We start from the raw sequence: 15,921 nt of genomic DNA on the forward strand, positions 1-15,921 counted from the left end.
TGCCCTTTCTCATCCAGTCCCGTGCCTACAGCCCTGTGAAGAGCCAAGCACAGCCCAGAAATTGGAGTACCCACACTGGAAAAAGCAAAACCTCTGAGCCACAACCTCCTAAACTGAGGTTCTGTGGGAAGTGAGCCGATCAGAGCACGGCAAAGAAGGGGTAAAACTGTCACATGGACACAAAATGCTAAGAAATTAAGAACTGCCACATGGCTGAGTACTTTTTTATACCGTGATGTCCCCAAAGCGGCGAACAAGTAACACAAATACAACAACACAGACAATACAAAACTTTACAGAAGCTTCTGCCTCTGGAGAGGTCAAATAAAAAAAGCTATGACATAAAAAGCTATGACAGAAAAGTGTTAGGCTTATTACTGGAAGTGGCTGCCAATTATCTCAGATCCAAGAACACTACAAACTTTTAAAATGTCTCTTCAAGTAACTTTTAAATCAGATTTCTGTCAGAAAACCATGGGACTGGGGGTGATTCCCAAGGGCTTCAGATGCAGGAGTCCAGGACTCCCCCCAGTGCAAAGAGACTATCCCACTGGGAAAAGAGAAAGGGCCTTGGGCTGTAGGCTGTGCAGACTGTTTGCAATGCACTGGAGCCAGCATCACAGATGCAGCTCTGCTACTCACCTCCAAACCACAGTGAATGATCCCTCCACCAGTCCCAGAGGTCAGGCTCTACAGGCCAGGTTCTTCCCAAGAAGTCAGTGTATCGGTCCTTTCAGCAGCACTTTGTACTCCCCAGCCCACTGCCTGCCTTTCATGGGATGCTGGGGACCCACTCCACTAGCTGGTCCTGTTCAAGAGGCAGGGACAAGCCCCCAGGAGGATGCAGGAGTGAGGGACCTACCTCGATGCCTGGCCATTACAGCAAGCAGAAAGCCAGTCCTGGCAGGCTCTGCTCCAACCAAGCTGCTGTAAATGAGACCATTTACTGCGCTCCCATTAATGTGCAGCCCCAGGACCCCTGTATGGGCCAGTCCCATTGTACTGTCAGTGTTAATTAAGGCAGGCTCAAGCAGATGTCTCCAGCCCCTTCAGCTGGGACAGTCAGGGAGCAACAGTGAGGAAAGAGATGAAGAGTTTCAGCTGTGGAGCTCTGTGCAGAACAAGGAGCATTTGTTACCCAGGAGACTCGTTCCCACAGCAGAGAGGAGAATGGAAACTATTTCGGTGCCCTCCCTAGTCCTCCACAAGCATTGCCAATGCTGACGCCAGGAGGTATAAATGCTGGCAGGCTGAGTGCTTGCCTTCATCCCTGCCCCTGCCACAGGACACTGGCATTAACCAATTCACTGACAGCAATTCCCCTCTGGTGTAGCAGACACACATACCAGAGCAGATGGAGTCAGGGGGTATTTTCTTTAAAATCAGACAGAGCAGTGAAGCAGACAAGGGGTTCCCAAAGAAACACTCCTATTTACATCTCTGTTCCCAACATAAACGTCTGTACCCTCCTCCCCAAAATACATTCTGCATGTTCCCCAGATCTCAAACTCACACGGCCTCGACTCTCTGCAGCACACAACCCTCTGCAGCATCTCCCTTCCCAATCTGCTTCACTCAGCAACAGCGCTAGGAACTGATGGGCTGTCCCAAAGCTTTGCAGGCAGCAGGAGATCTCAGGTGCTAATTAATAAAGAAGAACAAAGCTCTTTCCTGCAGACTGTCTTCTCAGAGATGACTTCTATTTGATCACAGAGATGAGTCAGTGTAAGAAGGGGAGCATGGCTGACTCCACAGTGTCATGCAAGGAGGGAGCAGGGATTCTGCAGGCTGGTGACTGTATTCCTTGGAGAAGGAAGGCGAAAGAGATGGAGGTGTCAAGACATGCGTACCCCTATAGTAAAAGGGGTTCCCATCTTGCTTCACCTGGTCAGGTTCTTCCCACAGACTCCAGCACTCTGTGGTGTAGGTAGCTTGGCAGGAGAAAATTCCTTATTAAGCAATATCAGTCTCACTATCCACAAGCACCCCAGGTGTCGGGCAGGATTTTAGCAATCTCACCTCCTTACCCTGAACGCACAACACAATCTCCCATCTGTGAATTCCAGTAAGGAGGCACATCCTCCTCCCAGGCCTGGGCTGCAGCAAAGCGTACCACTTTAGGGGAGCCACAGGTGTTGCACTCACACTGGACATGAGCAGTACATGTACCTGGAGATCTTGGTGACAACAGCTAGGTCACAAATAGATCAGTTGGGTGTTAGAAAGCCCAATACATTTCGGTCTTGGACTTGGGCTTCTTCCTTCATATACTGTGGAGGAATTGCCTGCTAAGGTCAGCACACGCCCATGTACAAGAAGAACCCATTCCATTTTTGCCACAATTGTGCAGTAAAATCACCCACCAGCTGACCCAGCCTCCCATCTATTTGTGCAAAGCTGCTCTAGTGATGCATGAACTGGAAGCAGCTCAGCCCCAGATTCCAGTCAGCTGTCTGGGCTGTAGCTCTGACATCAAGCACTATGCTAGGACAGGTCTTTAATCATCTCTCACCATCAGGTGTGGGGCACAATTTGCCCACTCTTGAAACTGACAGGCAGCTCCAGCTGCTGCCTCCAGCTTACAGCTGTACCCCAGCAAAGGGTGCTGTCTGCCACCTCCTCTTAAAGGGCGGGCATTTTGACTAATCCCTCATTACCTTCAGTGTGTCCATGCCTCTCAAGCAAACAGAAGGTGGTACAAGCAACAGCAAGCTCTTCATCACAGCAGAAAACCTGTGCCTGGCTATCTGCAGGTCCAACAGCAGGACCATGCCTAGGATATACATTCTGGCCACATTTGTAGCATGCCCACAGAGACATCTTCACTCTTTCCCATGTGCTGGACCACTCAGGAGCAAGGCGAATGCACCTCAGTGTCTTTCCACGCTGTTTACCCATTGTTTGTGGCAGAAATCTAAATCCCATGGCAACTCCACCCAGCACCAAAACCATCCAGGCTGTTTGGAAAATGCCAGAGAGAGGGTTGAACTTTTATAAAAGCATGGGTCTGCTCAACTAGAGCAAGGGGGAACCAGAAAACAGGAGCCAACAGAAAGCAGATGATGAAACTTCACAAAAATTCTCATAAAGGAAAACCAAAATAATTCCCTATTCCTTCAAGCCCTGTGCTTCATGGCCAAACAACATCTTTCTGACACACAGAGATCAGTGCAGGCTGATTGTTACCGACATACACTTGGCATCTCTTCTGTTTGTTGGGAACAGATACAGGTGCTTTTGAACGAGGGGTAAAAATCCGAGCAGACTGATAAAAACATATGTTAGCACAGTGGAAATGCCTGCCCTTAGCGCTCACATTTCCCTGGGGGATCACCAACTGATCCACACTGAGACTGCTTTCCAAGGGGAACTGAGGACAGAGGCACAGGAGTCTGTGAGGTTTTGCCGGTCAGAGACACATTCTCAACATCCAAATTCACCAGCCCATCATGATGACCCTGTGTCCCAGCGAGCCCTGCCCACTGCCCACAACAGCAGGACTGATTTCTTCAGGGCTAGCAACCCAAGGCAGGAGCCACAGCTCCAAATGAGGAAATGGCTTCAAAGGAGAAAGTTGTTGCTGTTTTTTAAAAAAAGTTTCTTGTTGCTTGCTGTCTTCTAACATAATTAATTCCCCAAGTTCAGTCCTCTGATGTTTAAGAATATTCTCTGAATTTCCAGCTTATCTTCATCCATGCACAGCTCACCCCCATTCACTCATGTTCCAAAAATGAGCTTTAACATCAGCATTTATCCAGCCTGTGTTTAAAGTCATATAATTTGAGTTCTCTAATCACTTCACATTAGGTAGGCTTTCCATTTCTTTGATCATACCCATTTTCCTTCTCTGGACCTGACCCAGTTTACACGCAGCCTTCAGAGAGTGACTGGAAATGTTCACAGTCTTCCAAGCAAGGTCCCCATGCCTTAATACACTAAAATTTCTCCATCTCTGCTAGAAATGCTTTCTCCAATGTGTCACATTGGATGACGTTGTAGCAGTCAGAGGCCCTGCAAGGCCTCCATGGCGGTCACTAGCCTAAGATAAGAAATGCAGAGTCATGATGAGTGAACAGAGCTGCCCCTCTTCCGCACTCAGACCCCTGTTATCTCTCTGTAAGGCTATAGGTCGTATTCTCATCGACCCCAGCTATTGGACAATTTCCACTCCCTTAGTACCATACTTAAACCCTCACCTCTGCCCAGCTCAGTGGAAGAGCTGTCAGTGGAACCCTTTGCAGAAGCTGCCAATAAAGACATCTCCGCAGAACTCCACTCAGCCTTCACCTCTCTCCTTCCCTGCGTCTGCCGAGGCACTTTGTGAGCACAGGGCTAAAATCACTGAGAGCTGAACTCACTAGAGCTGAAATCACTCCACAAGTGCTCACTGAAGTAGCCAGTGGCTCGGAGCTAGCTGGGGGGCCCAGACAGGCTGTGCCTCATCAGCACAGTGCTATCCGGGACACCTACGGTGGCTGCTGGCCTGGGGGCCAGACGGACCCCCGGGACTTCAGGCTGTGATATGACATGTATTTTTTCCATGGCTACATCATGTTAGATGCTCACAGTCACCTTGTACATCACTCCGAGACCCTGAGTTTTCTCCCACTGTCACTTTCCCCATTGAGCTTCCAGACAGAGATTAACTTTTTGCTCATTTCTCAGGCACACAGCCATGCAATTTTGAACTATCCAGTTCCCATTTGTACTGCTCTTCAAGGAATAATCCCAGCTCTTCCTGCTGAACACTGAACAGCCTCTGATGATGCTTCCTTAGCTTTGTGTCTTTAGGAAATATCACTACTGAAGCCTTACTTTTTGGTGTACAGAGCATTATTTCATGTATTGAACAGCTTCCATTTTGAAGGTGATCTCCACTAACAACTTCCCTTCAGAGCAGTAGTTCCTCTTTCAACATTCCTGTTATCTTCCTCTAGTCTGTTTACTGCCTCTAAGCTCTCAAAGGGTATTATGAATGGAAGAATTACACATGGATTAAAGGGAGGCAGGAAAAGCACTTGAGAGATCCATTTCAGGTTATTAAACAAACAAAATACTAGCAAATGTCCTGGAACAAATAGACAGAATATGGTACTCTGTGTCCTGCTCCCACTCTTTGCTGACCCTCTGCAACCACTTCTAGAAAAATTATACTGGGCAAGGTGTTCCTCCATCCCAATCACCATCTGAATTCCCAACTTCCAGTACTGAGGTCAAATCCTTCCTTGTGCTGGCAATTGATGCTTCACTGCCCAGGAACAGAGGCCCTCACAAGCTCCATAAAAAGTCACAATTCCTAGATGGGACTAGTGCTGGCATGGCTCCGCACAGGGCTGGGCTCAGTTCCACGTACCTCCACACTACTGAGGCATCTATGGGAAAACCAAATCCTACCCACAATCAGCTGCCTGTCTCCAGTCCTTTCCAGCTCAGGATTCCAGTATGTTTGCACCCCAAAGGAGGCTGGGGTAACAGGGAGATGTGAACCCCTTGGAATTCTGTGTGAAAGGGAGAAATGACCCTACAACCCAACTCTTGACACACATCTTCTACTCCTAATACTTAGTACTGCCCAAGCAAGAGCACAAAAAAGTAGCTGAATGTTTCTAGACATGGGAAATCAGAACACAAACAGCAGAGCAGCTCTTGGATAATGTCTGAAGGCTCAGCTTCAATCTGATAAACTAGACTCATAAAGCTGCACAGAAAATCTTGAATTAAAGCAAAGCCTGGACATAACTCATCCAGACTGAGGTTTCAGGATGTTTTAAGTAGGAGCTCAGCTCTAAGAGAAAAGCTGTTTCTTCAAGCAGTCACTCAGATATTGATGCTACACTTACTGGGAATATAAACTCTTGGCACTCAAAACCTTGGCAAAAGAAGCAGAAAGGGCATTATAAAAAAAAAAAAAAAAGAAAAAAAGAAGCCTTTTAATCTGGCAAACAGTCACTCCGAATCACTCTGAGCAGCCATGGTAACAGTGGATATTAAGGTGTTAGTGGCTTCACTCCTGTTAAAATTCTTCTTCAAAGCAGGATCAATGCTGCCCCCAAAGCACCATTTACCTAAATAACTAGTTTCACAGTAACTTAATAGTTCCCCACTGCCATGAGGGAAGCCTTAAGTTGTCACATAACATAATACACTGGGGCTGGTGAACTTGGCACCCACAGCACTACTGCATTCTGACCTCAAATAAAAATTATGTACTTCCAACTAAGCAGATGAAAAGCTACAGGGCTGAGCTGAATCTAGAGCCCTGAAATGGTTCACTGTGTACACAGCATACATTGCTCAAGGACAGTGGCTGCTTATGGTTCCCATGATGTGCAGCAAAGTGACATTCCCTTCCCACTCCAGGGGCATGGTGGGGCTGACTCAAGGGTGACTGCACTGCACATGAGGCTCAGCTCACAGCAACTGCAATGGAAGGGATGAAGCAGAGAAAGGGCAAGCAGAGGAGAAGAAAAACATCACTGTTGGACGCACAAGAGGCCACAAAAAAACCATCCTTCCCTCTTGCTCAAAGACTGAATCATAAACATTTCAGTTTTCCAAGGCAACAGTAAGTATGAAAACTGTTCTGGATTTCCCTGCCCAGGCCAGGGAGGTTGTAACTAAGTGATCTTTGTAAGGTCCCTTCCAACCCAAACCATTCTATGATCATATGATTCACACAGAAAACCCTCATTAACATCACTCCGCACGTGCCAAAGTCCTTCCCTGCCATCCTCGTTCTGAGCAACAGCAAAAATCAAACAGACACATTGTGAACTCACCACAAAGAACAGAAAGTTCCCAACAAACTTACCAGCTCTCAAACATTCCCGCTCCACTTTGCAACGAAGCCCAGGGATACATAACCACTGGCTAACTTATTAGAGACAAATGGTATCGGTTATGGTTGTTTATACTGATTTTCCTTCTAAGTTTCTCCAGTTACCACTCAAACTGGACACGCAGTGCTGCTCTGCACTGTTACCTGCCCCAGTTGTTTTAGTGGCAAATAGAGCAGTGTCTTGGCAGCTGCAAAGCACTCTGTGATTAAAAGACACTTGAAGATTCACTCCATTCCCACCTATCAGCAGCAACAGAACAGCACAATATTGGTAGGCAGAGGGCTCCCATGCTATACAATTGACTGCCTGGGCTCTTGAGCACCCACATCCCAGCAGGCACCTAAAAAAGCTGTGAAGGGGAGAGGGAACAGGACCACTGAAAACTTCTTGAGACTCTGTCTGCCACTTATATGTTAACCTGCTGCCTCTCAGATGGAGCAGTTGTCTCTTACTCTTCACCTGTGCTGTCTACAGTACTGCTAGCTGAAAGAATAAGGTCTATACACAAACAGCAAATTGACATAAATTACAGCCATTACCATAACACTTCACACAGCACAGACTGCACATCCTCACCCTTAATCACTGTGCATGACTTGCTCATTCAGAAGGGGTCTGTGGTAACTGCAGATTACAGGCAGAGCTTGAGCAAGAGTGGCATTTTGGTTTGAGCAGGCAAACAGTATGCAGGGCTGTATGAATAGGCATGTCTTGGACGTGCAAGACTTGGGAGTCATCCTTCCCCTCTGCCCACACTGGCACACAGCTCATGGACATATCCTAAATGGACAAACTGCTGAGAGCTTGAAGACAACATGGAAAAAAGGACAGAAAGGAGTAAACTGCAAAGCAAGTGGGTTAATTCTCAGGGGGAAACCAGGGAGTACATTAAAGCAGTTCCAAAATGTATAAAAGGCTGCTGCCAAGAGCAAGTGGACAAGCTGCTCTTCACATCCCCAATAACAAGAAGAGGATTCCTGAGAGCTATACAGGGGAGTTGAGGTTAGACATCAGGTATAAGAGATAAAACTAACCATTCACTATTCCAACAAAAATTATAACAGTCAGGAAGTAAATTGGTTTTCTTAAAGTTTTCCATGGTCTTGTGTATCTCAGAAGCTCTTTGCTTTACTTACTTAGAGGTATGCACCCCTGTTCATCTTCACAGGCCCTTCCTGTTAAAAACTGGAAACAATATATTTTTGCAACTTTACTGCAAAACAAATGCCCATGTTACAATCTTGGTCAATTCACGGCATCAGGAAATATCGATAAAAGGAAGAGATTGAATTGCTAAAATGAAAGAGGTAGCAGGTAATGTCCTAATTAATGGGAGCTTCCAGAGATTAAATAAAGAAACCCAAGGAATGGCATAGCCCAAGTCCACTGTGCCTGCTCAGGGAGACGTGATCATTACATGGCTTTTGGAGGTCTTACTGTCCTGTAACTTTTGTTTGACTCAGAAAACAGGAAGCCTCTGATGCAGGATTAAAAGCTGAGAGCAATTTATTCTGTGAGGCAGAATACTTGGAGAAACACAAACACGCTCCTGGAAAGACACAGCAAACGCACAGGTGCAGCTGAGAGTAGAACAGCATCCTGTGCCAGCTGATCTGGCTGTTAATCCACTGGCTGTGAAAACATACTCCAGATGTATCTTTTCCCTAAGTAGAATATGCTCCGTGTGAGCTTTCAGCCAGTAGATTCACCCCTTTTCATCCACCACAGTGAAGAGACCTTCTCCTCAAGAATTCAGTCTTCTTGGAGACTATCCTAGGTCACAGCTGAGAACCCTTCTAAATTTCTCTCTGGTTATTATTAACATCTTCCCATCTACCAGGGCAAGCTGTCATGGATCATCAGTTAGCTGTATTCACGGTCTCCATGATTAAGCAACCTTGTGGCTGTATGTGCTTATCGGTGTGCATTTAATTAACACAAAGAGTCTTAAATCACAGCTCCCAGCTGCTGTGCAAGTTGTGCAAGGTCTACCTCCCCCAAAAGTCATGGTCAAACAACAGGCAGTCACACCATATGCAGACAGGCACACAGAGCCAGAAATGGGAAATTTGTTGGCTCTGGGCAATGATTTCGCTCAGGTTGGAGAAAGACCCCCAGTGAAGGAAATGCTATAGGGATAAAGGGGATCTGTGTGTAGGAGGAAATCCTGTCCTGTTCTTTAAAATAGAAGATAAAAGCTGGCAGAGGCAAAGGCCAGGCAACAGTGGTGGTGAGGCAGGCCACAAAGGCAAAGCAGGTCACAGGAGATGGCTGACAAACATGACAAGCTTGGATTGTGTCAGGCAGACTGAAACAGGGCTCAACCTCCTGTGAGGCAGATGAAAGAGCTGGGCCAGACCACTCTACACATTCCCCAGGGAGACATGGCACCTCAGGAACTCCTGGTATCCCTGGCGTGTGGCTCTGGCACCGCAGAGACTACCAGAGAATAGTCTAGAAGTCTATTCTAGATAGAAGAGCCATTAGAAAACAAGAAACATCCAGCAAAGAGGTGCTTAAGGACAGCAAACAAGACATCCCCACACACTCCAGACACATTCCAGTCACAGGAACAAGAGCATGCCAGGGTGGAAAGAGCCCTAAAAGAGCCCTCAGGAACTCTGTAATATATGATGATACACACAGCCTGGGCTGAGGCCTAGTAATAAGCAGCCACCATGGTGACTCAGAGAGCTCTTTGCTGGCTGGACACAGGAGAGCAGCAGGAAGGAACAGAATAACTGAGGAGCAGGAAGCCCCTGATGAAGGACTGATTGCTCAGAGCACGTTCCTGGAGAAACAGAAACATGCTTTTCATCCCCATGACGTACTTCCATGTCCGGACAATTCTGAAGTCTGTGCTTTCAATACATGCTTAAGAAAGCACTACATCCTGTGCACACACCCAGACTGTGGCTCTTGACACACAACATGGAAAAGAGAAGACAAACTAAAAGGTGAGAGGGCAAGAATTATGGAACACTGGAGATACAACAGTACAAGCCAGAAGCCAAGCCTCTGCTCTACTCTCTCACTTGTTCTCAATGCAACAGCCAGGGAAAATGCTTGGTCATGATGTTCGAACAGAACCTGCTCTCCATCCCTGGGAACATCTGCCAGAATTAGTAATCCCGTATCAGAGGACATGAAGCATAGATTGTCCAGCAGCACTTGTAACCTTTTTAGCAATTTTTTGCATGGCTGGTGCTTTCACAGCTACCTTCCCTTTCAGCTTAAAATAAATACAGCCCTTCTGAAAGTGCTCAAAGACTACAGAAACACAGAATCATTTAGGTTGGAAAAGATCTCTAAGATCATCAAGTCCAGCTGTAACCACCCAGCCCTTCCTCTACAAAGCCAGAAACTGGAACTGATGTATCTGGGGATGCAAACATGGAGGGCAAGGAGCTATAAAGGGGGATAAATGCTGTCATCCTGAATTCCTGCATCTGAAAGAGATGCATCTCTGTCCATGATACTGCTGCTGTCAAGTCAGAGCAAACAGGTGAGCCTCAGCTTTGCCCCTGTGTTTGCACCCAGAAGACATCTCACCTCTTTCTCTTCTTCTGTGTGTGAGGCTCTGTGTATTAAGCTGCCTAATCAAGCAAAGGCTGCTCTACTCCCACAGGGGGTTCTACATCCCATATGAGACCAGGCCAGAGTGGAGCCACATCATCCATCTGCATGAGGCATTAGCTCTTTCTTCAGGGCTTCTTTGAGCGTGAACCCCTCAAGAAGTCTTTCTGTGAGCTCTGGGCTTCACACACCGAGCACAAGGACTCAGGGAGGTCTGCTACTCTCCAGTGAGGTCTCCTGCTTTCTAGCACACAGCATGATGCTGCTGCAGCATGACAGTATGCAATCTGAATTGCATAACCAGCATAGAACCTGACCAACAACAAGCAAAACTCAGCCTGAGGGGAACAAACCACAGCTCCAGCTTCACAGTGGGATGGTACATCCTGCATTGGCTGCACAGCTCAAGAAACATGGCTCCCCATATATCTCTGTTATGTGGTCCAGCTCTCAGTTATAGACACCAACTACACCAGGAAAAGGGCAGAATTTTTGGATAACATTCGTGTTTATATGGGTGCCAAGAACATCCAAAGCTACAGCCATAATGCAACACACAGATTTAATATCCTTTCCACAGTTATACTAATCTCCAGCTACCAGTCCTCAGGATAAACCTAACCCAGAACCAGAGTGCCTTCTACAGCCCAAGATTTTCTAATGGGGCAGCAAGCTCTGGCCACCAGCAGGGACTTGGCAGCAGGCTAGATTAAAGCTAGATTAAATTTTCTGTACCTCTCATTAGACCCAGCGATAATACTCAGAACACACAGGGAAAGCCCAGTGGCAAATAACTTAATTAGAAGTGACAGTCTCACACCTTCTTGGTGACCAGTACATCTGCTGAAGCTGAGGTCACAGTCCTTTGTAGTCAGCACGACAACAAGAGGATCAAAATACGGAAAGTTGTTCTGGACCCCCTCCTGCTGCCCCCCACCAAGGGTCCAATGCTGCTCTCTATGGAAGATTCCCAACACTTTGGCTGAAATGACGCCAGCACTTGGGCAGGGCTTGGTGTTATTTTTAACGCTTGCTCACATAACTCTTTGGATGAATCCTGAGAAGAGCTTGTTACCAAAATAGTACGCTGTGGGCACTATTTATACACCCACAGTCAGCATCACAGGATAAGCTAGAGCACCCCTTTATCCTCCTCACAGGGATATAGCAGGGCCCTAAAACATGGTTTGCTGTTTAGGTAGTCCTCAGAAGTAAGCCATCACCTGCAGGAGGCCTGGTATTCCTGTCTATCCTGCTGAGGAGACAAACTCTTGTCCATATGGGAGGGAAGCCCAGGTACATTAGGCTTGGGGAAGATGGATGGCTGAGTGCACATCCCAGCTGCTGTAGACTAAAAAGGGAACAGTTGTGCCTAAACATAGAAAATGCTGATGCCTTGCTATTTTATCTCTCCTTGGCTGCTGCAGGGAAATCCAGCAGGGATTTGGTTTCTTGGTTGTCACCTCTTTTCCCAATGTGGGAGCAGGAAAGGTGTGCTGTGGTGGGAGCAGGTGACCTACATGTCAGCAAGGTTCACTGGAAAGGAGGCACCAGACTAACAAGACTGATTGCCCTTTATCCCTAGGGACAGCAGCAGCTTCAGGCCTTTCCATATCAAAACAGTGTGCCCTGAAGCACTAAAGGGAAAAAAAAAAAATCAGAAGCAAATCACCCTTTTGAGACTATGCAAGGAAAAGAGACTCTTCCCATGTCTGATTTTCTGGGTTAAAAATAACTTCTGTAACTTCTCGAGCGTATTGAACTTCCTTGACTTTTGCCTTTGGTGAGTTATTCCTCCCGCCCCCTTTCTCCCAAGACACATCAGACTGCTCTCTACTCTCACATCTCCTGGAGAAGCAGGTGACATGACCTGAAGAACATGCATAGGATGCTGCATGAGAACAGACAAGTCAGAGAAGACTCCATCTTGAAGCAGAAAAGTTTGATTTTTCCAGTATGCAGATAAAAAAAAAAAAATGTACATACACATCTCCTTTCCCTGCAAGAGAGGCTATAGTTTGAGCAGCATACTGGCTGTCTATCAGAGCTACAGAACACAAATTGACATATGCTGTAAAGTCAGGGGCAGGACTGGTCACATTATTTGGTCATTAATGGTCATATTACTTTTAGCAGAACAAAGAGAAGGGATCAGCTCCTACCTTGCCAGATACAACCACCCCAGGATGTGGGCTCAGCTGGAAGCTGAGTGCAGCAGCAGCGGCATGAGAGCCACAGGAGGAGCACAGCATGCAGAGCCAACGATAATCCAAAGCAAAACCAGCTTGTCCCAGTGCCGGCTCAGGGATCAGCAAGCCATGCTGCGAGGAGTCTCTGCCGGCTGCTCCCCTGTTGACGGAGGATGGCGGGCAACAGACAAGATGACAGAGCACTTCTTCCAGACAGGAGCTGGCTGAGGAATTCCTGCTGCTGCCAGCCACCTGCCCCCCATGAGGCACAGCGGTGCCAGGGTCTCACTCTGGGAGCATGTGGGCAGGAGAAAGGAGCGAGTGCGAGGGCCAGATTGCTAATGAAAGCCCCAGTGTAAATACAGATGCGCACAGCAGAGGGCTATGGCAGAAATGCAGCTCGTGTTACAGAGAGCCATTTACAGCAAGTGCAGAAAGCTGGGAGAGCGTGGCAGGGCTGTGCGGGATGGATCCACTGCTGCCTGCTCGGACAGGGGGTGGGAGGGCAACTGCGTGCCAGGGGAAGCCATGGGGTGAAGTGACCACTAATGAGAGGAGACCTCCCCAGTTCCACATTCTCCATCAGATTGTAAGTTCCATATGCAGTAGGTGCTAGCAGTAATGCAAATGGATCCAACTTTCCATCCTGCACCTCAGCTAGGACATCCCCAGCCTCATGCCTTCCCCTGGTGCAGAGTGCCACAGCAGCCCACCACGCCAGGGAGAAAGGCGATTGGATCACTGCTCTCTTCACCTGCTCAGACGCACTCCTGTTGCCCAGGCCCTCTCCCCAGGCTCCAGGTCTCCACATCTTTGAGACTGACCCCCTTCTCCCCAGTTCAATGTCTTTGGTAACTCCTGCCAGGATTACCTGCCATCTCAGAGTAATTTACAAGCTGTGCTACAGCTGGATTTACAGCAAATATGGAGCATGGGGGATAGGGACTAGACTGGCATCACAGACTATTCTGAACTGGAAGGGACCCACAAGGACCATCAAGTCAACCCATAAGTGGATGTCCCATTCAGGGGTCAAACCCACAATCTTGGCATTATAAGCACCATGCTCTAACCAACTGACCTCATCTCATGGCTAAGAAGCAAGGTGTCAAAGGGCTCAGGGTCTTTTTCTCCACTGTGCCTTGAACTAGAAACAGCAGCAGAGGAGAGATTTGCAGGTTTCAAGCACTGCCCATTAAAGAAGCCTTGGAAGATCTTAGGGAGAGGCTGGGAAGGAGCTGTTTCAGGACATTTCATAGCCGAGCAGGCACTGCCTATAAGCCCTGAGCCCATATAGCTCACACCAGTGACCTCTGGGTGAAACTGGCAATGTAAAACAAGGAGTCCCTGTAGCTCTCAAGCAACCATGGTCTGTAAGGATGTGGGGGATCTCCAGCTCAGCAGTGTAAAACCTCAAGATGACCACTTTTCTGCTGGATGCCTCAGTTTCCCCCCTTGAAAAACAAGGACTGTAATACTTACCAAGCTGCTGTGAATGTTGCAAAGTTAACTTTGTCATGGGATGCTGGAGCCCGTAAACAGGAATGAGCATTCTGTGGGACTCTCTTCCCACCCATACAGCAGAGATTCCTTGTGGCTTCCCTCAACACACAAGCTACTGCTTGCAGCTTTCGTCACCCTCACCACAGCAGGTACCCTGAAAGACAGGGATCCCCATTACCCCCAAAAGCAGAAGCATCAATCCCTCTACCAGCTGCGCCCAGGCCATTTGGCAGGCAGGAATGCAGTGCACCAGCCCAGCCTCAGCCAAGCTGTCAAAGCAGCGGAAGGGCTGAGGCTGCACTGCTCTGGAATTCCAGAAATGCACAAACACTCTGTCAGCCTGCACCAGGAATGACTCCTCCCTGCCCTGGACCAGGCTGAATCACTGGAAATACCAAAACAATGATGAGGTCACGTTCCCCGAACAAAGAACTGGAGCCAGATATAGCTGCATGGAGCAGTGTGCTAAAAGGGGACTTGGTGTAGGGGCTGGGGGCTCTGGCAGACAGGCACCATGGGCATTTGTCTCATTTAAAAACAGCTTGAGGCTGCCAGGAGACTTTTTTTCTTCTCTGTAGGGAGCAGGGAATTGGCTTTAAAACTCTATCTGTCCCACTGAAAGAGGCACAAACATTCTAATGTATATGAGTTCAAGGAACAAGACAGAAGTAAAATTATGACTGGATTCTGAGTCCAGTGTTCCCAAAATCTCACTGTGATATGATGATCAGGATTAACCAGTGAAGAATGCACTCACAGCAAACTGAATGGCAGACAAAAATATAGTATGTCCATTACTGCTTTTTGCTTTTGCTCCAGCCTCAGCCAGCTTTCATCCCAAAAAACCAAAAAAATCCCCAAAACCAAAACAAAACAAACAAACAAAAAAAACAAACAACAAAACAACAACAAAAAAAAAACCACAATATGCCAGAAATATTGATTTGGTAAGTTTTCAACAGGATGAGCAGCAAGTAATGCTGTTAATGCTTCAAAAATGAGTACTTCATTATCAGCAAACAGACTTTTCAAGGCTTTACAGTTCCAAACTTTCACAGTTCTCTGTGGAGAGAGACTGGAGACATTTTGGTATTTAGACTGTGAAGGAAATTCCAACATAAGACTTGGAAAGGGTAAATGAATTCACAATAGCCTGTTCTTTCACCTTCCATAGGACAAGACATTTGGATGGATAACAACACCACCCACAGTTATGTGAATAAGAGGCTTTAAGAATCCAGAATTTGCTCCATCAGGGCACAAACCATATCTTAATCATAAGCCAAGAGGGAAAAAAGATAGGACTGGACAGCTAATGCTAAGCATGTCACCCGTCTGGCAGAGCAGTGCTCACTGGGCTGGCACACTCTGCAACAACCACAGCAGTGCCTGGCATTTTGAGCCAGCTGATGGACCATGCCTGCATCGGTCCCCTTCTCCTGAAAGTCTGTCCAGATTTGATAATAAAAGTGGTAAGAAAACCTGTGGTGACTTGTGCATGACTCCCACAGGAGACTCGTGAGAGCAGAAGTGCTCAAAACTAAATCAATTCATTTTCACCCTACTGTCCCAGCATGCTCTGGTAACCAGAACCACCTCAGTGGGTTACACCACAAATTCTTCTGGTCTAGTGCCCTATCCCTGACAATGTGGCACTGGCACATAAAAATCACAGAGTGATTTCACTGAGTGCAATCAGAGTGATCTCCCCTATGGACATATTCTTCCAGCCTGCAACAATCAGGAACTCCTAGAGCTGGAGGTCACACACTGACCATCACATTTCACAGATACTGAAACACATCTCTGCCATT

The 15,921-nt window shown here is 47.3% G+C and overlaps 1 protein-coding gene across 1 annotated transcript in view; it reads right to left on the bottom strand.

The window, feature by feature from the left end:
- Nucleotides 1-14,182, bottom strand: part of RUSC2 (RUN and SH3 domain containing 2) — a 51,198-nt gene extending 37,016 nt beyond the window's left edge. The window contains exon 1 of the mRNA XM_053932289.1: nt 14,087-14,182. The gene's annotated coding sequence lies outside the window, so the exon portion shown is untranslated. The remainder of the gene's footprint in view (nt 1-14,086) is intronic.
- Nucleotides 14,183-15,921: the final 1,739 nt, after the last annotated feature.

Source organism: Vidua chalybeata, chromosome Z (genome assembly GCF_026979565.1).
Source record: "Vidua chalybeata isolate OUT-0048 chromosome Z, bVidCha1 merged haplotype, whole genome shotgun sequence".
In the NCBI taxonomy this organism is placed as follows: domain Eukaryota; kingdom Metazoa; phylum Chordata; class Aves; order Passeriformes; family Viduidae; genus Vidua; species Vidua chalybeata.